The sequence below is a fragment of the Canis lupus genome, chromosome 8, assembly GCF_011100685.1.
Source record: "Canis lupus familiaris isolate Mischka breed German Shepherd chromosome 8, alternate assembly UU_Cfam_GSD_1.0, whole genome shotgun sequence".
Classification (NCBI taxonomy): Eukaryota; Metazoa; Chordata; class Mammalia; order Carnivora; family Canidae; genus Canis; species Canis lupus.
In genome coordinates this window covers 4,128,756-4,153,372 of record NC_049229.1, presented here as the reverse complement: position 1 = coordinate 4,153,372, position 24,617 = coordinate 4,128,756, and the positions used below count along the sequence as shown (strand labels likewise).

Sequence of the window (24,617 nt, the reverse complement as noted above, 5' to 3'; positions counted from 1 at the left end):
CTGACTGAGCCACCCAGGCGCCCCAGGGTAGCTGCAGATCTTAACTCTTCTCTTAAATAGTTGGCAAAGTAGAAAGAACATGATTGGTATTGGGAAGGCCTAGGTTCAAGTCTGCTCTTGAGACCTGCTTTGTGACCTTAATCCCTGTTTTGTCATCTCAAATATGGGTAATATTACCCGGAGGCAGAATGAGGAGGCAACAGCAAGGTCACCTGCACAGGTGGAAATGGGGAGCTAAGTGCTCTCTGAGCTAGAAATGATAAAATCAGCATAGAACAGATCAAAACAGAGGAGTGCCACATCACTTGAAGGAGGCAGAAAGACTGAGGCCACTTGAGATGGACCAAAGCCTAAATAAAACTATTAGAATAAAAATATTGTTCTTGTTAGAACAAGAGCTGAGGAAGCACATAGCCCTGAAGAGTGGCAGGTGTCTACACTGGCTAGGTGCTGCTCAGGCAAGGGACAGGTGTAGTGTTTTTGTGGAAAGGGATGCCTCTGGCTACTCTGACCCCATCACACATTGGAGTCATGGTAACATGCTCACCGAGTAACCCTCCTGTGGCACTGCTTGGCTTCCCACATTGCTTGCCCCCACAGGGAGGATAAAACCTCCTGTGGGAGGGTGGGAATAACTAACTGGTCCCTTTGGAAGTTGTTTCTCTATGTTCACCAAAATAGTTAAAAACACCAACTTCGGGGGCATCTGCGTGGGTCAGTCAGTTTGGTGTCTGCCTTCAGCTCAGGTCATGATCTTGGGATCCTGGGATTGAGCCCTGCATCGGGTTCCCTGCTCAGCAGAGGGTCTGTTTCTCTCTCTCACTCTGCCTGTCCACCTCCTCACCACTTGTTCTCTCTCTCTCTCAAATAAATAATACAATTAAAAACAAAAACAAACAAAAAACCCCCACTAACTTGGGGACCAGGTTCAAATTCCAGCTCTGCCTCCCCTCTCTTCAGTGGCCACCAAGGAGCTCAGTCCTTGGAGCTAAGGCCTCGCTGGGTGAGGGCACTTCATTCCATGACTAGCACTGGGCCCTGCAGCGCTGCCCAGCTCACGGGCACCACGGCCTTCATCTGGGAGCTCACCGGCATCTACTCAGCCATCATCCTGCATGGCAGCAGTGTGGTGACAGTCCCAGAGCCTAGGATCAATGCCCTCATTAAAGCAGCGGTTGTGAACATTGAACCTTGCCGGCCAGGCTTGTCTGCAAAGGCCCTGGCTGAGGTCAAGGTTGGGCACCCCACCTACTGGGTAGGGGTGCTGGACCTGCTCCATCAGGAAGTCCTGCTCCCCTCCAACCCCCACTCCCCCCCCAACCCTGCACCACTGCTGTCCATGCTGAGGAGAAAGTGGAAGCAAAGAAGAAGAATCTGAGGAGTCCCATGATGATGTGCACTTTGGTCTGGCTGGCTAAAGCCCTTCTGTAACCCTTTCGGTAAAAAAGCTGAAGTCTTTTTTCTTTTTTAATGATTCTATTTATTTATTCATGAGAGACACAGAGAGAGAGGCAGAGACATAGACAGAGGGAGAAGCAGGCTCCCTGTGGAGGGCCCGATACGGGACTCGATCCCAGGACCCCGGGATCACAACTTGAGCCGAAGGCAGACGCTCAACCACTGAGCCACCCAGGTGTCCCCAAGCTGAAGTCTTAAAGAGAAAAGTTCTGGCTCTGCAACTTCCTAACTGGTGACCTTGGGCATGTGACTGGATCTCCCTGTGCCTCTGTTTCCTCATCTGTAAAATGGCGATACTAAGAGTTCCTGCCTCCTACTGGTGAGGAGTAGTGAGTTAAGTCACGTCCGAGCACTCAGTGGTTGGCACATAGTAGGTGCCATGCACTCGCTGTGGTGCACATGGAGAGTGACTGACTTGGCCCTCTGGCTCATCCACATCACACTCCGGGAGCTTAGGCTCTCTGAGATGCTGGCGCCCCGAGAGACTCTCCTACTCTCTCTGTGTTGGTGAAGTTAGGTTTCTGAGCCTGTAAGCTTGAGAGGAAGACATTCAGCCATGGCGACTTCTCCAAGGTAACGTCCTGCGGGCCCTTCGGCAGGGACCCGGTGGGCTGCCTCTGCACATCTTCTGCGTTCTTCCTTTTCTTCTACGTTGGAAGGCCACTTGGGATGGTTGGGAGGGCTGGATGGGGTGTCTGTCAGGCTCTCATCCAAAGCAGGCATAATTGACAAATGACGAATGAATAAACAAAATTGCCTGTTTAACCCTTTCTCCAGGCTGGCAGCCCCCCAAGAGACAGATCAGTGTGGACATTGTACAGCCATATATGAAGAGGAAGGACGAATCTACTGTGTCGGGGAGAGAGGCAGAGGAGGGGATTTCATTTGTTTTGAAGAAAAGTCCAGGGATTTCCTAGAGGGAGGAGCTTCCAGGTAGAGGATGTGGTTTTGCATGAGTCTTGGGGGATGGGTGGGGACAGGATATAGGGAGCTGAGGGGGCTGCAGCCTGGGTGCCGGTGGGAGAATGTGGGAGACAAGACAGAGCAGTATCATGGGGGCCAGATCCCATGAGTATGAACAATGACAAAGTGTGCTGTGCTTAGAGGTTTTGATTTCATTCTACAGGCAATGAGAGTCCCCTGAAGAGTGAGTGACAAAAGGGAATTTGCCTTTTAGATGTGAGATCCTTGAGAGCAGGAGAGATGTCTTATCCACCCCTGTGTCTTAAGTAAGAGACATACAATTTTGTTCATGGTAAGAAATCAACATTTGGTAAATGAATGAAAGACAGCACTGGTGGCTACAGAGAATGGGTGGGCATGAGGAGACACCAAGGAGGCCAGGTGGGAGCCCTGAGGGTGTGAGCGAAGGGAGCAGTAGGGCTCAGGAGGAGGCGATGACATCTGAGGCTTGTCGAATCAGACCATTTGGTGACTGACAATGCAAAGATGACTTCATGATTTCTTTTTTTTTTTTAAAGATTTTATTTATTTATTCATGAAAGACACACAGAGAGAGGCAGAGACACAGGCAGAGGGAGAAGCAGACCCCTTGTGGGGAGCCCGATGTGGGACTCGATCCCAGGACCCCAGGATCAGGACCGAGCCAAAGGTAGACGCTCAACCACTGAGCCACCCAGGTGCCCAACTTTATGATTTCTAGCTAGGGTGGTGGCAAAGCTACTAAAAACTAGAAAGAAAAGAGGAAGAAGAACCCAATTTGCTAACATCTAGGACAATGACACAATACGAAGTGCTCAGTGGGCATAAATGATTTTTTTCTTCTCTCAATAATTTTGCATGAATGCAAGGCTGTCATTGTTAACACTGCTGATCAACCATTCTCAGTCTTTGAGGGGAGCAATAGTTTTAGTTTCAAGGTAGCATTAAAAAAAACATGTTGTAATCACCACTCATATTATTTTAGGTCATATGGATGATGGGCTATCTCTGGAAAGGGCAAGTCTAAGCATATGTGCTTAAATTTGAACATTACAAATATACAACTGAATGAAAGGCACGCAGATTTCCCTTATACCCCTCGCCCCTCTCCCCAACTTCCCTCATCGTCAACATCTGCCACCAGAGTAGCACATTTGTTACAACCCATGAATCTACATTGACACGTCGTTATCACCCAGAACCTAAAACTACTCAAAAATATGAAATCTATTAGTTAACTCCCTCCCCGCCCAGACAACTGTATACTTGTGTACGTGGTGCATGTATGCATATACAACTATGTCCTGCTATCTGTGGTGGAGGTAAGCAGGACTGTCTGGTGTGGGACCCTGATCCTGGGCCTCTTTCTAAGTTGTGTGGGAATGAGCCAGATCTCAGATCCAGTGTCCCATGGGACTGAGGGCTATCATGTTTTCTGAGGAAGCTGAGGCATATTGGAGAATCCCTCTAAACTGTAGACACCTAAAATGAGAACTGTTTCGTGTGCATATACAAAATGTTTATTCCCCCACATGAGGCCACTTTTATACACATCTTCTAAGACAGCAGAATACAAGGAGGGGGTGGGTGCTGTGGGTGCTGGACATCTCCATAGCACATTCCATTCATTTGGCCCCAGCACACTGTTCCTCGGGAGCCTGGGAGGGCAGGCACCTGGCCTTGCTGACCCTGCTCTCTGTTCCACTTGCACCAAGTGACGCTGCTTGGTGTCCATCCTGAGCCCCTTATGGAACTGCTGTGCTGTCTTATTCCAGATCTTGAGGAAATAACAGGTGCTTTCTGTAGATGAGAAGACAATCTGTCTGGGGGCCGGCAGCACTGAAGTCCACTGCAGCTAGTAGAGCAAAATTTACTGTTTCATCTCATAACGCATGCATCTTAGTTATTTCTACCACAAGATTTAACAAAACTCTAATGTTAAATTTATTTTTTAAATTAGTTTTATTTATTTGGGAGGAGAGACACACAGAGAGAGAGAGACAGAAGAGTGTAAGAGAGCGAGAGAGAGCACTAACGATGGGGAGGGGCAGAGGGAGAGGGAGAAGCAGACTCTGTTGAGCCAGGGGCCCGCCCCTGTGAGGCTTGATCCCAGGATCTGAGATCATGACCTGAGCAGAAGGCAGATGCTTAACCAACTGAGCCATCCAGGTGACCCTCTAATGTTAAATTTAGAGTAGCATGAGGATTTTATTAAGACCTTGCATAATAAATTCTAGCCCATATGGCCTCATTCACCGAATCTAAAAGATTGTTATTTACTTTTCTTACTATTTCCAAGGGAAAAAACATTTTAATTTTTTTAAATTTTTATTTATGATAGTCACACAGAGAGAGAGAGGCAGAGACACAGGCAGAGGGAGAAGCAGGCTCCATGCACCAGGAGCCTGACGTGGGATTCAATCCCGGGTCTCCAGGATCGTGCCCTGGGCCAAAGGCAGGCGCCAAACCGCTGTGCCACCCAGGGATCCTGGGAAAAATGTCTTAGATCTGCTTCTTCTTAGGCCTCCCAAATAATGGTAATGTATTTTCTCTCTAATGACATGGACAGAAGCCCTCTTCTACTGATTATATTGATCAGATTTGAGTCAATGATAGTGGTTTGTTTGAAGTGGATTTTTGTATTTGTGTGTTTGAGGTAAAATACATGCAAAGAGACAGGGAGAGTAGTCCTTTGGGTTCTTGCTGTGACCAAGAAGTTTTTATTTTTTTAAAAAATTCTCTTTTCTTTGAGAATGAAAAATAACACTTAATAATCTTAGTTGGCTTTATAATTGGTCCAATTATTGGGGAATAAACAAATCTCATCGGTGACATTTTCATGTTTAATATGATTACATTTATATGCTTATCAGGACCAGTTGTATATAAAGACATTCATTTTTGATGAAAACTAGAAATGCTCATTAAAGCACTTTGATTTCCTTCTCTTCCAGTAACTGCTACCTGAAAATACCTCTGAATGTGATGTTAAGGGAAAATGTTTTGAAACAAGTGGAAAGTTATGTGAGAAGACACATAATTCCAAATCACATAGAAACAAAATAGAGGCAAAATATGTAGACAATGTGTGTGTGTAGATTATGTATGCCGTATATTTCCTATCATTTTTTCTGCAATTGAGAATATTATTGTTTTCCTGATATTCAGGAACACAATTGGCAATGACCAATTTCTAGTGACCCCTAGAATTCTTGATTGGTTTGACCACAAATGGGAACCTGTAGTTAAGCTTAGTTTTGGCACAAAATAAAGGAGGAGCTCAAGAAAAGGGCAGCATCTACTAGCTCTTTCTCCACTACGTGGGTGTGTGTGGTTCTTGCTAAACTGGCCCAGGCAGAAGACAGGGCACCAGGGGGTGACTCAGAATGAAGTCTCAGACTCTGAAATGTGTGATCAGGAGCTCCACACCCAGGAGAACAAGGAGGAAAATACTAGCCAACTCATTCCCTTTCTTCCTCCAACTTCCAAACATTAAAACACCTGTTTTTCATGTGTTTTTCTGAGAGGAATGGTCAGAATGCCTGAGGTGGTCAGGGAGTGAGGAAAGTGGTAAAAGGGCATTTGCTACAAAGTGATGGGAAAAATGGAATTGCTCTGTGCATAGTTGGTTGAGTTCTCCAGCTCTATCTATAATAAAGAGAATAGACAATTGTTGATTTTCCTCCTGGACAATTACTATTACACAGACTACTGGTGGGATCTGAAGCATTGCCCCTGTGGATGGCTTGGAAGAGAACCATTATGAAGAGTCATTTGTAATGGGATTTTACTTCTGGTTATAAAAAAAATTGATAACCAAATTTATAATACAAACAATTAGAAACACCTAAAGAACGTTAATGGCAGAATTTGTTAAATGATATATTCAGCATGAAAACCAGATCTTTCTAATTCATGTGCCTTGCTTGGGCATATTGAGTATATAAACTGTGATCTAACTGGACTAAAATGGACCTTATTAAGACAGCATTCTGGACGAGGAGTTTTTCCCCTGCCCACTACTGACTTGAAGTTTGACTGTAGTCATTCCTAAAAGATATTCAACCAAATTCCTTACATAAATTGATCTCAAGCACAGCTCAATGTTTGTAGGGAATTAGTGGGAAGCTGTAGGGAAGCTAAAGAGTGTGCTCATCCAGGAAGGATGTGAAAGGAGGGGTTTTAGCACTGGTGAATGCTGCTTATGTCAGCACCTAGTTTTTAAAAAGTATGAAAGGCTGCAGTTTCATTGCAGAGGTCACCAAAATATCAAACGCACACTGGTTGTTGAGAAGGAAGTTCATGGCGGGACCTTATGAGGGGACACATGTGCAGGTCTTGAGGTCCCAGAAAGACAACACTTCCCAGACGCAGAGGACCAGTGGATGCAGTGTGGCCAGGAATGGGAATAACAAGGCTTCACCCTCAAGTGGTGTTAGGGCCGATGGAGAAAGTATGAATGACGCTAAGTCTCTAGGGGCTACCTGGAGTTTACCTGGCCACCAGGTAACAAGATCTGAATTTTGAGCTGCCCAAAGCCAGTGGTTTTTCTCAAATGTGGACAAATCTGCTCCTATCTTAGTTTTGAGACAAGACTTTTTACACCCTTTGATAAGAGATTCTTTGATTTGAAATTAAGAATGACTAAAGCAAAATATGGCCTGGATTCTGTTTCATCCCCACCACCCCCTTCCCCAGTCTGACACCACCTGTGTACTATAATCCACTTCTGGTGTTAACCACCCAGAGTTAACACATACTCCATGAGTTGAGGGTTCAGTCCTCCACAAGACTGTTCCCACTTCAGATGCTAGGCACACTGTGGGGGTTCCCAGGTCACCTGCACTATTGACCAACTGGTTACAAATTTGGGAGGTTCCCACAGTCCTCTCAGGTTTGATAATTTGCTAAAAGCACTGTAGTTAAGGACTATACATTTATTATAAAAGATACAGAACAGGACCAGCCAGGTGAAGAAACACATGGTGCAAGGTCGAGAGGGGTCCTGAATGCAGAGCTTCCCTGCCCTCTCTGGAGAATCAGGAGCTAGTACCCTCCCGGCCCATCAATGTGCTCACCAACCAAGAAGCCCTTCTGAGCTTTAGTGTCTAGTTTTTATTGTGGTTTTATTACATACGTGTGGTTGATTAAATCATTGATCAAGTGATGGAATGTGATCTCCAGCCCTCCTCCTCACCCTGGAAGTAGGGCTGTTGCTCAAAGTCCCAACCTTCTAATGAGGTGGTTAGTCTTTGTAGTGACCAGCCCTCATCCTGAAGCTATCCAGGAGCCCCCACCCCCAGTCCCATTATCTTAGCATAAATCCAGGTATGATTTGGGGCTCATGAATGATGAGGATACTTCTATCACTTGGGAAATTCCCGGGGTTCTAGAAGCTCTGTTCCAGGAAACTGGGACAAAGAACAAAGACCAGACAAATGCTGTTATATCATGAGAATACAGATATGTGGGCATGCTTCTATATAATGAACTTTAAATGATATATAGAGGGTCCTGATATGTTTTCCAAACTTGAGCAGCACACAGAGAAAAGTCCATATGAGGACACAGTGAAGAAGGTGGCTGTCTACAAGCCATAGAGAGAGGTTTCAGGAGAAACCAGACCTGCCAATACTCTCATCTTGGACTTCCACCTCCTAGAACTATGAGAAATAAATGTCTGTTAAGTACCCAGTCTGCGATACTTTGTTGTGGCAGCTTTAGCAGACAAATACAGGGCTTTTGCTTATGCACTTGCTCAACGTTTGCCTTTCTAGAGTCTTTGCCAGGTGTGTTCCTAAGGAGACTTTAAGATGTTCTCCAAGATACCTGCTGCTAATTTACCAGGGTGGGGATGGCTTCTGGCTCTGTTGGTGTGGGGATTTCTGTCTATGCTGCTTTTCTGTGTTGACTCTTACGTGCTCTATTCTATCTTTTTCTGTTCATGGCTGTGCTGTCCGAGGCTGTTCTTTACCTGCATTTTGTGAGACTTCTTGTTCCTACCATTAAATCTGTCCTGGACTGGAGCCGCCCCAGGGCTGTTTCGGTTGAATGATCTTATGCCCACTGTCAGGTGGATTAATCTTGTCAAGTATAATCATTCTGTTGGGAAGCTATAAGAAACAGATGCAGAATTGGGTGAATTCGACCTCGCACGTATAGCTAGTCAGTAAAACAACTGAAGTTAGAATACCAAACTCTGACCTCATATTTAACTGTTCTTTCCACTCTACCCCTGAATTGTCTCACATTGTGAGTAAATGAATAGAAAAATTTTGTTGATAATCTTTACACCTCTCAAAATGTGTGGAACCACAGCAAACTACTTGTCCTGTTAGTGTCATCTTGTTAGATTCTGTAACTGCAGGAACCAGAAGCAATTAATAGCAATAAGCTCGATTTTTCTTAACATTTCCCTTCAGAGGTTCTGAGCAGACAGTAAAGAACCCAAAAGTGCCAATTAAGGGAACTTGATGGCATATCCAGATGACAAAACTGTGACCAATCATCTGGAGGTTTCTCTTCAGTGTCCACTTTGTAAAGTGGTGAATTCATCCGTACCAGGCGCTGATATGTTCATACCACCAGTTTTAAAAATCAATGAGAAAGAAGATTTCAGTTTTCCCACCTGAGATAAGAAAGTTCAGAAAACATCTTATTATAAATTACTTGCTTGTGGACATCCAAAACATTCTATAAAAGATGAAATATGGATATAATTTAAGGGGGATGTAGTTTAAGGTTTTAGGAGATTAAAAAGCAAGGATACACAGAAAGTTTCCAGCTCTTCAGTCGATCTGATGGATGCTTGAGTTCTTGCCTTGATTATCTTGTTCTTTCACCAGCAGCCCTCATGTTGAAATGAATAGAATGCAAATGATTAACTCAGAAATAGGCAGGTCATCTGATGAAGAGGAAGACTAACCATCTGCCAAGAGGATGCTCTGTCCTACTAAATGTTCTGCATCTCGGTTAAGGTTTAAAGACTTTTGTGTCTTTCTCATCAAGCTTGTCCAGGGTCTTCAGACGCAAGCCTCCATCCTGGGGATACCTGCTTCCTTTGCTCATAGTCACACAAATCCACAAGTACTGTGTTTCATGATTTAGAAGAGTTTTCCTCTTTTTTTTTTTAAATAAATTTATTTTTTATTGGTGTTCAATTTGCCAACGTATAGAATAACACCCAGTGCTCATCCCGTCAAGTGCCCCCCCTCAGTGCCCGTCACCCAGTCACCCCCACCCCCCGCCCACCTCCCCTTCCACCACCCCTAGTTCGTTTCCCAGAGTAAGGAGTCTTTCATGTTCTGTCTCCCTAGTTTTCCTCTTTCTAATAAGGATCCAATCAGGATAAGATCAGCAACAGCAGCAGTTTTAGAATTAATCATTTTGTTTGTTTTGTGTTTAAAGCCCAAGTTAATAACTCCTTCAAAATAGATCTTCAAAATGGAGTGCACCAATTGTAATCAACATTCTGGTGCACAGCCCTGCACATCGCAAGGCACTGCCATCCCTCGGCATATTTCTAAATAGTTATATTGTTTTCTTAATCTGTGTGCGTCATTAAAACAGAGGCAGATGGGCAGCCCCGGTGGCGCAGCGGTTTAGCGCCACCTGCAGCCCAGGGCGTGATCCTGGAGACCCGGGATCGAGTCCCACGTTAGGCTCTCTGTATGGAGCCTGCTTCTCCCTCTGCCTGTGTCTCTGCCTCTCTCTTTCTCTCTGTGTCTCTATGAATAAATAAATAAAATAAAATAAAATAAAAATAAAACAGAGGCAGATGGAAAAGCAGCTTAGCTCCTTGTCCTTTCCTCTGTTGGCTCCTATATCCGAGGTCTTCTTTTTGTCCCTCCAGACGGCACTTTCCACCCATCCACTCCCAAACAGGGAGGCTGGCCCATATAGATGTCATCAACATACTCTGATGCCTTCTGGCTCTGGTTGGGTTTGGCTACTGGACACCATCAGCAGGAGACAGAAATGGCAGGTGCAGAGGAGGTGGAGGTGTGTTTCCTTCCAGTTCAAAAGAGATGGCTGCATCCTACTTCCAATGAGTGGCCCTTTCCCTGCAGCTATGCTCTGTGGGTGCCCAGAATCTCCCTTTCCTGAAACCCTTCTGGCCTAGAGGTGGTAACCAGAGTATGAAATATCCATTGTTGGTTTCATAAGCCCTGCCTGTGGCTCTGTGAATAGTCCTTTTCCTATAATCTCTCCCAGCCTCCTTTGCATGACCATGTGTTAATATCTGAGTCTGATACCACTGTGTTCCTTTCTCTCATTCACCTTGTCCCCTTCCTCTCCTCCATTTCCCTCCCTCTGACTACCTTTTTTTCTTTCTATTCCTACCTCCTCTCTCTGATCTTTATTTTCTTTTTTTCTATCATTTATTTTCTTGGTTTTCATTATAGTAAGACTACATTTATTTATCTTACTTCGGGGGTGGGGATGAGTTTCATTTAATGAAAATCTTAAAGAGTTTAAAAGATATAAAAGCAAGCTGTTATTGCTGCTGGAAATGTAAAATGTTATATAACTACTTTAGAAAACAGTCTGGTGGTTTCCTGGAAAGTGAAACACACTATAATATGATTTAGCCATTTCACTAATAAGTATTTACTACACCCCCCAAATTGAAAGCATATAAAGATTTTTACATGAGTGTTCACAGCATTTTTATTCATAATAGCCCCAAATGCAAACAACTGAAATGTCCACCAATAGGTGAGTGTATAAACAAAGTGTAGTATATCTGTGCAATAGAATACTATTTGGCAGCCAAAGGGAATGAACTATTGATATGCACACAACATGGATGAATCTTGAACTAAAGGGTAGGGTGAAAGAAGCCAGACGAAAAAGGTGCATACTATAGGACTTCATCTATAAACGAACTAATCTGTAGTAAGAAAAAAGACTGGTAGTTACCTGAAGGGGGTGGGGGAGCCGAGGGATGGCCAGGAGCAAGGGATTGTAGAGATTCATGAGTTAACTTTTGGAGGTCATGAATATGCTCACTATCTTGATTGTTACAATGGTTTCACAAGTGTATGCATGTCAAAACTTAACAAATTGTGCACCTTAAACATGTGCAGTTATACCTCAATGAAGTTGTTAAAAAGCACGCACAATGATGGGCTTAAAGATGGTATATTATTACCAAATTACCATAAATGAAGTGGTTTAAAATAATATGAATTTATTCTCTTTTAGTTCTGGTGGTCAGAAGTTCAAAATCAGTCTCACTGGGCTACTGAAGTCAAGGTGTTCCTAAATCCTTTTGGAGGCTTTCAGAGTAGAATCCATTTCCTTGTGTTTTTTAGTGGCCACCTGTATCTCTTGTCCTGTGGCTCCTTCCCCCACCTTCAAAGGGCATCACTCCAATCTCTGCTATATCATCATATCACCTTGTCCTTTTCTGTAGTAAGAGCTCCTTCTGCCTCCCTCTTAGAAGTACATTGTGATCACATTTAGGGCCCACCCCAATGACCCAGGATTATCTCTCCATCTCAAGATCCTTAACCATATCTGCAATGTGCTCTTTGCCATATAAGGAAATATTTATAGGTTCTGGGGATTAGGACATCTATATCCTCAGGGGCCATTACTAAGCCTGCCTCAGATGGTATATTGTTTGTTCTGCAAAAATGCATGTCAAAGGCACCTGGGTGGCTCAGTCAGTTAAGCATCTGACTCATGGTTTTGGCTCAGGTCATGATCTCAAGGTTGTGAGATCAAGCCTGCTTAAGATTCTCTCTCTCTCTCCTCTGCCCTTCCCTGCCTCTCCCCCAATACAGACACACAGATTCTTTCTTTCTTTCTCTCTCTCAAAAAAAAAAAAAATCATGTTGGTTAGTGTCTGGGAATGCTTGATCTCTTTCTGTTTTGCACTGAAGTATTTATAAGTAGCCCTGGCTCTTGAAGAGAAGAGGACAACTTCCAAGTTGGATACTACCTGAAAATCTCACCATGCAGGAGTCACACTGTTCCTCCTGTGCGCAGTTACAAGCTTTCCCAATGTTGAAGTAGCAACTTCAACATTTCAAATCCATTCTCACATGGGCCATGCTTTTTCTCCTAGAGAGGGCTCAGATGACTAGGGGAAAGATGACCCTTTAGACAAATGTTGTCGTTCTGCCCAAAGCTATTCCCTATTTTACAGGCTTCTATCTGCCCTTTGTTAACTCATCTCTAGTCATCTCCCCCTCTAAAACATGGCCTTGGTCAATCTGACTGGTGGAGTGCTAGGAAAATCCTCACCAGCTGATTGCTCCATAGAGAGCAAACATCAGGGACGATATGTGGAGATGTTTCTAGAGAAGCTGTTGAGATGAGAATCTCATTCCTAAAGGAGGATGGACACTTGGGCTTTGCTGACCCTCAACCCTGGCTTTGTGGAGCTTTCTCAGAGGAATGGAGAGGTTGGGAATAAGGTGCATTGTGCTGGGGAATGAAGTCAGAAAGAGAATCTGCCTTTGAAGAAGTCTCCCAGGGCAGAAAAGATGGAATCAGAGCAATGCTCTTGCTGCTCACAGCCTCAAGAGTGGCTGCCTTAGGTCTGCACTCTGGCCAACACTCACAGGAGGTCCATTTCTGTGAAAGCAGCCTGGCTCAATAAAAAATGTCTCCAACTTGGGAGTTCTCCAGGGTATGTGGGCCCCCAAAAGGGAGGAAAATGCAAGACTTGAATCTAGACTAGGGAATTAGTGGTTCAAATAAAGGTTCCTCTAGCAATGTCTTTGAGGCCCACTGGATGGTTCTTAGTCTATAAGGTGAGGGGGATAGGTCCCCTTTACAAAATACTCTGTCATAGGTAGGGGAGATAGTCCTATTTGTTCCTACTTGATGCCCTGACATGCTGGGCTTCCTCCATGCAGCATGTAGCCTGGGACTCTAGCTGTCTCTCCTAAGCAAAGGGTCAGGTAAGGGAGATACCTGGGTACAGGGAGTTGGGAATGTTACACTGGTGTGGACACAGCTGAAGTTCCTCCCCTTGCCTGAAGGGGTCAGCAAAGGCCCAGGAAGGGTGGAGACACCTTGCCTCCCAGGAGAGAGACACTTCCTAATAAGATCAGGACCAGGGGACAATCCCTACCTAGCTGCTGTGTGATTTCTCTGCTTGCATGTTGTCGACAAATCCTCCCACAGTGTTCCCCTAACTGCCTAGAAATATTGGGACAGGCCCTGGATATTGGAGAATGGGAGTCTATGCAGGATACCGGAAAGGGAGTGGGCCCAAGGGCCGCATTGAGGGAAACCACAAGGGTATAGAGTCCCCCAGCTCGCCCTCTTGGATGCCTCCCCTGGGATGTCTGTGCCCTAGCCAGAGCCTGTAATCAAGCCATTAAAACTAATAGGATGATTTCCGCATAAAATGAAATTGTGGATGAAGAATGGGGATGCAGGAAAACAGACTAATGGTTCTAAATGCTTTTCCCTCAACCTTTCACTTCTCAGTAAAGTGCAGTCATCTGACTCCTCGTTTGTGTGCTAGGAAAATGATGACTTCTCCGAGAGGCTCTTAACAATGATCATTTTGTTCCTTGTTGCCCGTGTCAGGTTGGGTGGGGACAAGCAGAAAAGACCTTGACAGAGATGGGCAGTAAGTCACAATCTGCCCCTTTGATGAGCATCTGGCTTCTTTCCCAGTTTCATTGGTTGCTGCATTTTCAATAGTCAATAATATTTCTATTTTTTGATCACAAAACTATGACAAAAATACACACCGATTATTAAAAAAAAAAAACAGAAGTAAAAACAAAAACTTTTTACTCAACTCCTCCGTCTACTCCCTTCCTTGGAAGTTTCTTTCATTCTTGATTCAGGAAATATCTTTCTCTGTACGTGTGGTGGTTTGAAAATATGTCCACATTATTTGATCCTACTTCTTTCAAAAGGTGGAGCCTAATTTCCCTCACCTTAAGTGGGGGAGGTACTTAGTGACTTGCCTTTAAAGTATGGAATGTGGCAGAAGGGATTGTTTGTGATATTGGAGATGAAGACTTAAGTGGCCTTAGGTCTTTCTCTTCTTTGTAAGTCTCTTGGATTCAGGGGAAAGCCAGCTGTTTTGTTGTGAGGATCCTCTAGTAGACCTGATGAGAGGCCTGTGTGGTGGGGAACTGATGCTTCCCACCAATGGCCATATGATTGAGCATTAAGAAATTATTATAATAGGTTTTGCCACCTCTGAGGGCACAGGCCCATCTGTGATGTCAGATATTGTGCTCCTCAGGGTTTTCTTGGGAATAAGCAGGGGACAGAGCACATAATCCCCAGGTATACTGTACTATTGATAAAGAGGATCTAAGGGTTTATATAATAGGTATATCTACTTCCAGAGCTCAAGCTATGTGGTAGTTGCTGATATCTGCTGCTAGTATTTTTTTTTTTTTAAGATTTATTTATTTAACTGAGAAAAAGCAAGAGAGAGCGTATAGGAGTGTGAGGGGCAGAGGGAGAGGGAGAGAGAATTTCAAGCGACTCTGTTCTAAGTGTGGAGCCTAATGTGGGGCTCAGTCTCACGACCCTGAGGTCAGGACCTGAGCCAACAAGAGTTGGATGCTTAACTGACTGTGCCACCCAGGTGCCCCTCTGCTGCTAGTATTACCCTTCCTGCTGGGAGTGCTCTCAACAATCAAACTGTTCAGGATTTCTTTAGCTGAGAAAGACACTATGCCTGAGGTCTTGACCCTTTTCTAGCAGCCCACAACTAATGATTGATAAATGAGTGGTATGGAGCCCAGACCTCTCTCTCCAACTCAAGGGATCCCTGAGGGGTCATCTCATTTTAAGATGGATCCATCTTCAGCGTTTGGTTCAGACACAGAATTCCCTGAGGCATTCCACTAAGACCACTCTATCCTCTACCCACTCTTTCTCCTACTCTTCCCTTTCACAGGGGTATGTCCCAGAAGGACTCCCTAATAAACCTCTTGCATGTTAGTCTCCATCTCAGAGTTCACTTCCTGGGAAACCCAAACAGGGATGGAGTATTCTAGAAAGCAGATGTTGAGGTAGGGTTTTAGAGCTGGATGACTGGCCACCCAGCTGGTGTTGCTTGTGGTAGAGCACTGCTGGAAGGTGGCAGTGCTTTCATTTGCTGGTTATGAACTGTGATGGTGTACTGGTGGAAGGGAACATATCAGCTCTTGTAGAACATTTGAGACACACAGGGAAAATCATAAACATATAGATGCTCTGGAAAAGGTTACAAAAAACTGGGGGTAATCATTAAAAGCTAAGTGTCAGAGCTGGAGGACCTCTTTGGAGGCATATAAAGAGGCTCTTAGCTCCTGCAGTGAGAGGGTAAAGAAAGCTGAGAATCAGGCTTAAGTCTTAGCTACAAAAGTCGAGGAGTTCAAAGAAGGTTTGACTCCCATTTGAGGCCAGGGCCCTTGATGGGAAAGAATGGGACCCTGCGTATGAGATGTGCCCTCAGAGCTGATACTCCTGAACTATGCATTCTCACCTTTCCCTGGGAAATAAAGGGTACAAGCAGGAGTAGCCCTGTTTACCATCACTCCCAGTGACCAACTTGGGGAAAATCTCTTTCCCATTCCTACATTCCTGGGTTCTGTGAATGTAAAGCATTCCCAAGGAGGAAATTCTTTCATTGGGAAAAGGCAAGAATTCTATTGAATTATAAGCTATGGCTTCTGTCTGGATACTTTAGGCTACTTGTGACAAGGGACAGTAGGGAAATAGGGGATTCACCCTCCTGACAGGACTAACTGACCCCGATCATTAAGCAAGATACAATTGTTGTTACACGGTGGCAGCGGGAAGGATCCCATTGAGAAGGCTATATGGGAAATCTCTTCAAATACAAACATCCTTCCATTTGCTGTAAAAATTTACTTTATGAATATACATAAATATATTTTATTATATGCATTTTATTTTATGTATCCAAATTTTATTATGTATGTATAAATATACACATATATAAAAGAATGTTTATGTTGGAATTATTCATATTGCAAAACTCAGAACAAAACAGAATAACCTACTTGGAAACTACCTAATACTTACTAACATGGCATTAGTTAAGTAGATTATGATGTATCTACTGTTTTTGTGGAACATATGTATCTATTAACAGAATGAAGTAGATCTGTATGTGCTAATCTCCAAGACATACTAGTGAGTGCAAAAAGTAATGTTCAGTTCAAAGAAAAAGAAAGTTATGTACAGAATAGTCTACATAAATCTTTTGATATAAATTAAAATATATAAATATGCATGCTGATATAGGCATACAGAATATTTTTCTGAATGATACGTAAGCATTTTTAAAAAGTAGTGATTGCCTTTAGAGAGTGAAATTGGTAGGTTTAAGAAAAATTTTTTGTATCTCTCTGTAATATTTGATTTATCTAACCATATCCATGTATTATACTGCTTTCATTTATAGTTAGTAGCAAATGTCTAGGAAATGGTAGCCATTTAAATTTTATTCTTTACAATTTTTGTTTTAAAAATGATTTCATGCTACTTAAGAATCAGAAATCAGCAGGGGCCTGAGTGGCTTGGTTAATTAACCGTCAAACTCTTGGTTTTGGTGCAGGTCATGATCTCAGGGTCATGAAATTGAGCTCCACATCAGGCTCTGAGGTAGGCATGGAGCCTGCTTAAGATTCTCTCTCTCTCTCTCCCACTGCCCCTTCCCCCACTTACATGCAATCTCTCTCTCTAACATAAAGTAAATATTTTTTTAATCTAAAAAAAAATCCAGAAATCAGGAAAAGAAGTAGAGAGTAGGTTAATATTTTGCTCCCCTCTTTTGAGCTTCAAATCATTTGTGAATTACGTTGTAGGACTTCATGAAAAGCAGTCTGGTGAAGAATTCATTTTTGTATCATTGCCCAGACATTCCTCAATCACTTATCCCACCACCTCAGCCTTCCCAATAAGAGGAGCCACTTCTTACTGGGTTAAATGTAGTTATAAGAGGTGTGTGTGTGTGTGTGTGTGTGTGTGTGTGTGTCCTGGGTTATATTCGGTCAAAGGAGTACCACATAACATTGACATAGTCTCCTGATATTACCACTTAGAGGCACCCTGAGCCCTTTGGTGAGGCATAAACCTGATTTTAGGCTATGGAGTCAGGCAGGTTCTTCGTATTGGCTGAGCTCTCTTTCCACTGTGACTTTCTTGTTTCCCTGTCTGCAGATTCTCTCTTGGGGGTACATTAGTGGTCCTGCCAGCTGGTCTCAGTGAGTGACACACCAGCTGCTCAGACTTACTGTAGTGATTTTGGCTCTCTGAGGGACTCTTCCATGCAAATGTCTAAGAGCAAAGAGAGAACCATTTATCATATTCCATTTGGTACATCAGGGGAGGCCTGATGTGACTCCATTTGCCATTGTTAAATCCTGTTGCATTCCTGGTAACCAGGGTTAGTTCTCTGAAAAATTACCATGTTTAGTCAGTGCCTTTAGGTTCTGTCTTTCTTTCCCTGGGAAAGTCATGTCTTCACAGAAAGTGCCAACTTTTCAAGGGCCTTGGGGTATTAATGATTCTGCATCACCAGCATTTTGGTTCAGACATGGGAAATGCAAAGGGACAGTGCAGGGCTGGGGAAAGGAAGAGCATTTTATTCCTTCTAAGCCAGAACTTCATGACTCTGCAGTTGACTGTGGTGCCTCTGGTCCTACTATGGGTCTGGGCTCTTCTTTTTCTGCCTTGGGATTACTATGACCAGTGGCTTCTCTTCAGATTTGATTTGAGGATGTTAAGATGTGCCTCTAATCCATGCCCTCTCAGCCATCCATATTAATTCAACAGGAATTTATTGAGTTGCCACATATGATGGCCAAATGATCCTATGCTGCCTTAAACTTAGAAAGTATGGGATCCCTGGGTGGAGCAGCGGTTTAGCGCCTGCCTTTGGCCCGGGGCATGATCCTGGAGACCCGGGATCGAATCCCACGTCGGGCTCCCGGTGCATGGAGCCTGCTTCTCCCTCTGCCTGTGTCTCTGCTTCTCTCTCTCTCTGTGTGACTATCATAAATAAATAAAAATTAAAAAAAAAAAAGAAAGTATATATGCTAGTGGTAAACAAATCACCACTGCAGTGAAAAAAAAACCAGGCAAGTGTCCAGGGGCAGGAAAGGTCACCTGAGAATCTGTTTATAGTTTCAATGCCTACAGGGCATGAAGCTCCAGTATAGTTAGAATGAAGCTGGGAGAATCAGGGAAAGTTCTACATGAATGGAATAAAGAAATCTGCATAATCATCTCAGATGACCTCTGGAAATACACTCCTATCTATGGTGCTTGGATGGATAGCTGTCCATTGTAGTATTACAGCATTTGAATCTCTGTATTTGCTTCGCCTCTAAAGCTTTTTTTTTTTTTTTTAACCTTAATGGCACTGGTTTACCGATGGCACATAAACAGTTGAGGCCTAAGGTCCTGCATGATTAACATGGCTAAATACTTGGTGTTCCATAATATTTACTTGAATTAATGGAGAAAGCTAAAGCTGTTTGGATTTAGCCGTCTCCCTATCAGATTTGTAGAAAATCCAGGCTTAGATTGACCTGATCTCTACTGACCTAAAGGCAAGTAGAGATCATCTGTTCTGCCTGCACCCCAGAGATGCCTCCAGAAATCCTTAACCTCTGGAATCTGGCTGTAGTATAGTGAGTCCACAGAACATGAGGAACTGTGGTCAACAGCAAAAGCATGGAGTTCTGGCTTAAAGGTAGCCACTTTTTTCCTCACCAGGCTTGAACACGGACCTGGTTATGATTCCCTATGTTTGAGCCAAACCGGGGTTAATTATCTCAATCTTCAGGTCCTTGTTTGATTCCGTTTGTCTCTGTGTGTGTTGACCTGGCCTTGCTTTTCAGGATCAACCAAACAGAAGGTCCTTGCTGGTCATTGTCACTGCAGAGAGAGAGTGGGTGGCTGAGGCCAGAGCTAGCCTGAGCGTGGCCTGCATCTCGTGTAAACCTGGCCCTCCAATAGGTGCTGAGTTATAAACCTTTTAGTGGCTGTCAGAAAGATTAACACATCTGATCTTCCTGCTCCTCATCTGTGCTAAAATATTACTATTACTATCAATAAAGAGTTTTAACAATAACCATAAAGCCTTGGGACTTGATGATGTCCTGTTTACCTCTCATGGGTACTGTTTACCCACCGCTTCCTCTCTGCTGCCAGTGGTTGTAGTCTAGGGTAGGGCATCTCTCATTCTTCCTGGTATATTTACTAGTGTGGGAAGTTTCTTTTCTTTTGGGAGGTGGAGTGTTTCACTATTTATTTATGACAAATATTCCACATCTGTGATCCTCTCTAGTCAGAAGCTCTTTGAAAGCTGTTAGCCGTGGCTAGCTGGAGAATGAAGTCACTTGACTCATTCATCCTGTAAATGGCCCCACAGATAGCATAGAGTTTAAATTGGCTTTCAGACCTGCCCATCATCTTGTCAACCTCAGCCTCATTCATCTGGATGGATGCCTGGGCCTTGTCCTGATGATGGTTGCTGGCCAAGCATTTCTGCCACACATATTGGTCCACGTTGTTACGGGTGCTGAGGCCACGCCTAGTACCACCACAACCAGGGCGCACTTGCTGATTTGTTTTTTCAGCTCTGTGACCTGAGACCACCTTGCACCCAAGCCAGCTTCTGAGAAGAACAGGACGATAGAGCTAAATGCTTTAGTCCTCTGTCACAGACATCCTCTTCTCTGTGCTAAAGCTCTGGCTGATTGAAGTGCTTCACATATTTTAAACCACTCTGCTAACTTGGGATCTAGGATTTCTGGTGTTTAACTAGAGTGAATGTTACGTCCCAGTTGCCATTCTCATGACTTTAGTTCTTTGGGGCTTTTTGCTTCATCAAGAGGAGGTGAATTTATGTGCCTTATGGAGAACTTTCCTAGTTTTTTTGGAAGCATCTTTCTTCCTTACGTAGCACAATCTCTGAGCAAGTCAGCCATGCTGAATTTGGCCTTCTGGGCTCACTACAGAAAAGATCTGGGCAAAGGTTTGAGCTCTGCCTTTGTTTCATGTCCATGAAAACAGCATATACCTCCTACCCTTGATTCAGGGCATAGTGTCTGCATTCTGGCCCTGTGCTCATTCTCCTCTACTTAAGTTCCATCAGGGGTCTCTCTCATCCAAGTCTTCACAGTGTTGACATTAATAGGAGGGCTAATGAAAGTAGTCAGGGAACTAGTAGATCCATAATGTGAAAGAAGGTATAGAATAAACTTTTTCTAATGTCACAGGAGATATAAAATCCTAGATTAGCCACAGTTAAGTAAAGACTATGAAAAACATGGGAATCATTTTAAAAATTGGTTTTAAAAAACTCTAAAAGACACACACACAGATACATACATGCACACACACACACATACACCTAGCTAAGAGATGAAATAGACTAGAAAAATATCAAATGAAAAGTAAAATCCTCTTCTATTTTTAGTTCTTTCAGAGGCTAGAGATTAGGAAAAATAAAAAAGCTGGATCACTACTTCATCTTTCTATGGTAAAATTAGTTATACATAAATCAAGTTGACATAAAAATGAAACTATAGAAGTACTAGAGGAAAGTATAAAAAAAAAACATTAAAAAATATTCTTAGTGGGTGACACTTCCCTAAGCATGACTTAATGGGTGAAACCATAGAAGGAGAGTCTGATACATTAGATCATATTGTGTTTCATATTTATCTATTTTTGCCTTCTGATTTTTCAACAATAATGTCGAATAGAAGTGATTATATCAGGTAACTGTCTTGTTCTGACTTCAGATGGAAAGATTTCAAATGACCTCATTAAGTTATCTATGTGATATATATATATTTATATATAGATATATATAACAAATATCTATATATATTTGTTATATCTGTTAAGGAAGTTTTATGCTTAGTGTGCTATTAGTTTGTCATGAATAAATGTTGAATTCTAGCAAATGATGTTTCTACATTGATTGCTATAATGTGATTTTTTCTCTTGAATCATATGGTGAATTATAGTGATTGATTTTTATTATTTTATTTTTAAAGATTTCTTTATTTATTTTAGAGAGAAAGAGGCTGAATGGGAAGATCTGAGAGGTAGGGAGAAAGAATCTCAAGCAGACTCCCCACTGAACACAGAGCTCAACACAGGGCTCCATCCCAGGACTCTGAGATCATGACTTGAGCTGAAACCAAGAGTCAGGCAACTGAACAACCCAAGTGCCCATATATTGGTTGGTTTTTAAAAAAGATTTTATTTTTTTTTAGAGCAGTTTTAGGTTTACAATAACACTGACAGGGAGATATGGGGACTTCTCAAGTCCCTTCTGGCTCCATATATGTATGGCCTCCCCATTATCACCTCACTCATCACAATGGTACTTTTTTTTTTCTTCTAAGAATGAACCTATCTTGACACATCATAAGCACCCAAAGTCCATAGTTTACCTTAGATTTCACTCTTGGTGTTGTACTTTCTATGGATTTGGACAAAAGTATAATTACATCATTATGTCATATAGAGTATTTTCATTGCCCTAAACATTCTCTGTCCTCTACTGTTCATGTCCTTCCCAATCCTCAACCCCTGGCAACTGCTAAGGCTTTTATTATCTCCATAGTTTTGTCTTTTTCAGAATGTCATATTATTGGAATCATACAACATGTAAGTAAACTTTTCATATTGGCTCCTTTAATTTAGTAATATTCCTTCAAGGATCTTCCTATCTTTTTATAACTTGATAGTCTATTTTTTTTTTAAGAGAGAAAGGGGGAGGGGCAGAAGGAGAGAGAGAATCTCAAGCAGACTCCCTGCTGAACACAGGAGTTCCATCTCACAACCTTCAGATCATGATGTGAGCCGAAATAAAGGGTCAGACAACCAACCGACTGAGCCACCTAGGCACCCCAATAGCTCATTTATTTTTAACACTGGATAATACTCCATTGTTTGGATGTATCACTGTTTATTTGCCCATTCACCTATGGAAGAATATCTTGGTTGCTTCCAAGTTTTGGCAATAATGAATAAACATGCTCTAAACATCAATATGCAAGTTTTTGTGTGGACATAAGTTCTTGGTTCTTTTGGGTAAATATCAAGGAGCATAACTGCTAGATCATATGGTAAGAGTATGTTTAGTTTTACAAGAAACAACAAACTGTCTTCCAAAGTGACTGTTTCATTTTACAATCTTCCAACAATGAGAGTCCCTGTTGTTCCATATCTTCCCAGCATTTGCCGTTGTCAGAGTTCCAGATTTTGGCTATTCTAAAAGCCAAATATCTCATTGTTATTTGTGGTATGGTGGTATCTCATTGTTTTAATTTGAATTTCCCTAATGACATATGATGTGGATTATCTTTTCATTTGCTTATTTGCCTTCTGTATATTTTCTTTTGTGTGGGGTCTATTAAGATCTTTGATATATATGTGTGTATATATATATATATAATTTTATTTATTTATTCATGAGAGACAGACAGAGAGAGAGAGAGAGAGAGAGAGGCAGAGACACAGGCAGAGGGAGAAGCAGGCTCCATGCAGGGAGCCCTATGTGGGGTTCGATTCCAGGACTCCAGGATCATGTCCTGAGCCAAAGGCTCAACCGCTGACCAACCAGGCATCCCATTTTGGCCTATTTTTAATTGGGTCGTTTTTTTCTTAGTTGAATTTTAAGAGTTCTTTGTATATTTTGGATGACAGTCCTATATCAGACGTGCTTTTGCAAATATTTTCTCCCAGCCTATTTCTCCTAGAATATTGTCTTCTAATTCTCTTGATATTGTCTTTTGCAGAACAGTGTCTGGACCAATTTCTCAATTATTTCTTTTGGGGATCACTCACTCTCCAAAACCCATGTTGAGATATTAAAAATAAAAACTTACACTTCCCAGGAAGGTCTATAGGCCTTAAAAGATGTCTTATAAGACATTTTTTTCTTGGTTCATCTAGTTAAGGTTTAAATCTCTACATTAAAAAAACAAACCCTGGGATCCCTGGGTGGCGCAGCGGTTTAGCGCCTGCCTTTGGTCCAGGGCGCGATCCTGGAGACCCGGGATCGAATCCCACATCAGGCTCCAGGTGCATGGAGCCTGCTTCTCCCTCTGCCTATGTCTCTGCCTCTCTCTCTTTCTGTGTGTGACTATCATAAATTTAAAAAAAATCAATAAAGTTTCTTATAAAAAAAACAAAAACAAACCCTAATTGGCTAGAGGTATAAAGAGAAAATATTTTATTTTATTTTATTTATTTATTTTTTTTTTGAGAAAACATTTTAAAATGCCAGAAAAATTTCCATTTTGTTAAAGGTGAAAGTTAGAATTCATTTTTGGGAAGCAGAAGCCTTGCTTTTTTAATATTGTGAAAAAACTTCAATGGGCCTTTTGATTCTGAAAAGCCAAGATAAAAGACTATTCTGGAGTGGAGAGGTAGAAGACAACAAAGAAACAAACTGCTAAACAACTCCACAGTTTGTCTTCCCTGTAGGTAGACTTGGCATTGTGGATGACTGTGGTGGAAAACTTGTCTGAAACTTAGATTTTCTTTTTCACTGGGCTCAGAAGAGCTGGGAGGTCTAGTTTTTGGGCAGAGAAATGGCCAAAGGCCTATCCCTGGCCCCTGAAATTGTGCTAAAGGTAGGAGGCAAAGGAGAGAACTGGTTAGTGGGTAATCTCCTGTGGGTGGTTAACCTAGGGAATCAAGGAGCAGATGTAACTAGTTCCTGGTTTACGTTTTCTTTTCTGTGGTGTTGCTGGATCTTGTTATCATGTAAAGCTTAAGCATAGTTTTGTGAAATGTTACACCTGAGGAATATAGCAGTGGACAGAGATATGGACTTGGAAGAAAGTGGTTTGAGGGGAGAATTATCTGTGTGGAGAAGGTAATGATAAGATGAAAAGAGACCCGTGGCAGAGATGAGCAGCCATCCAGACACAGGCAAGGGGGAGAAGGGACAATCTGGATGGATTTGTGGGACCTTTAAGCATTCCTTCGGAATAATCAGAAATATTTGGGAAGGGAAACCTGATAAAAGATGGGATTTTTCTATAAGTAAGCAAGATGAGGACTCATACTCAGGTTCTCATACTAAGGGAAGCATGATCCCCGATAGCTAGAGAAGGTAGGAATATCTGGGTTACATCTAAAAATGATTGCTTGATTACCCAATAGTGGGTCATGCACTGGTAGCCTCAAATTTGTTAGGAAAAGAGGCTTTGGGTTGGGGCACAGCAGATGTTAAA

General features: G+C 42.6%; 1 long non-coding RNA gene across 2 annotated transcripts; it reads right to left on the bottom strand.

The window, feature by feature from the left end:
- Nucleotides 1–3,571: 3,571 nt before the first annotated feature.
- On the bottom strand, nt 3,572–9,238 carry LOC111097197. 2 transcript variants are annotated; one of them, XR_005362810.1, is made up of 3 exons: nt 9,029–9,238; nt 8,375–8,513; nt 3,572–4,255 (listed from the first exon to the last, which is right to left on the bottom strand). It is a non-coding gene; the product is annotated as an uncharacterized LOC111097197 (long non-coding RNA). The 2 variants fall into 2 exon arrangements; XR_005362809.1 differs by having other exon boundaries at nt 3,572–4,200.
- Nucleotides 9,239–24,617: the final 15,379 nt, after the last annotated feature.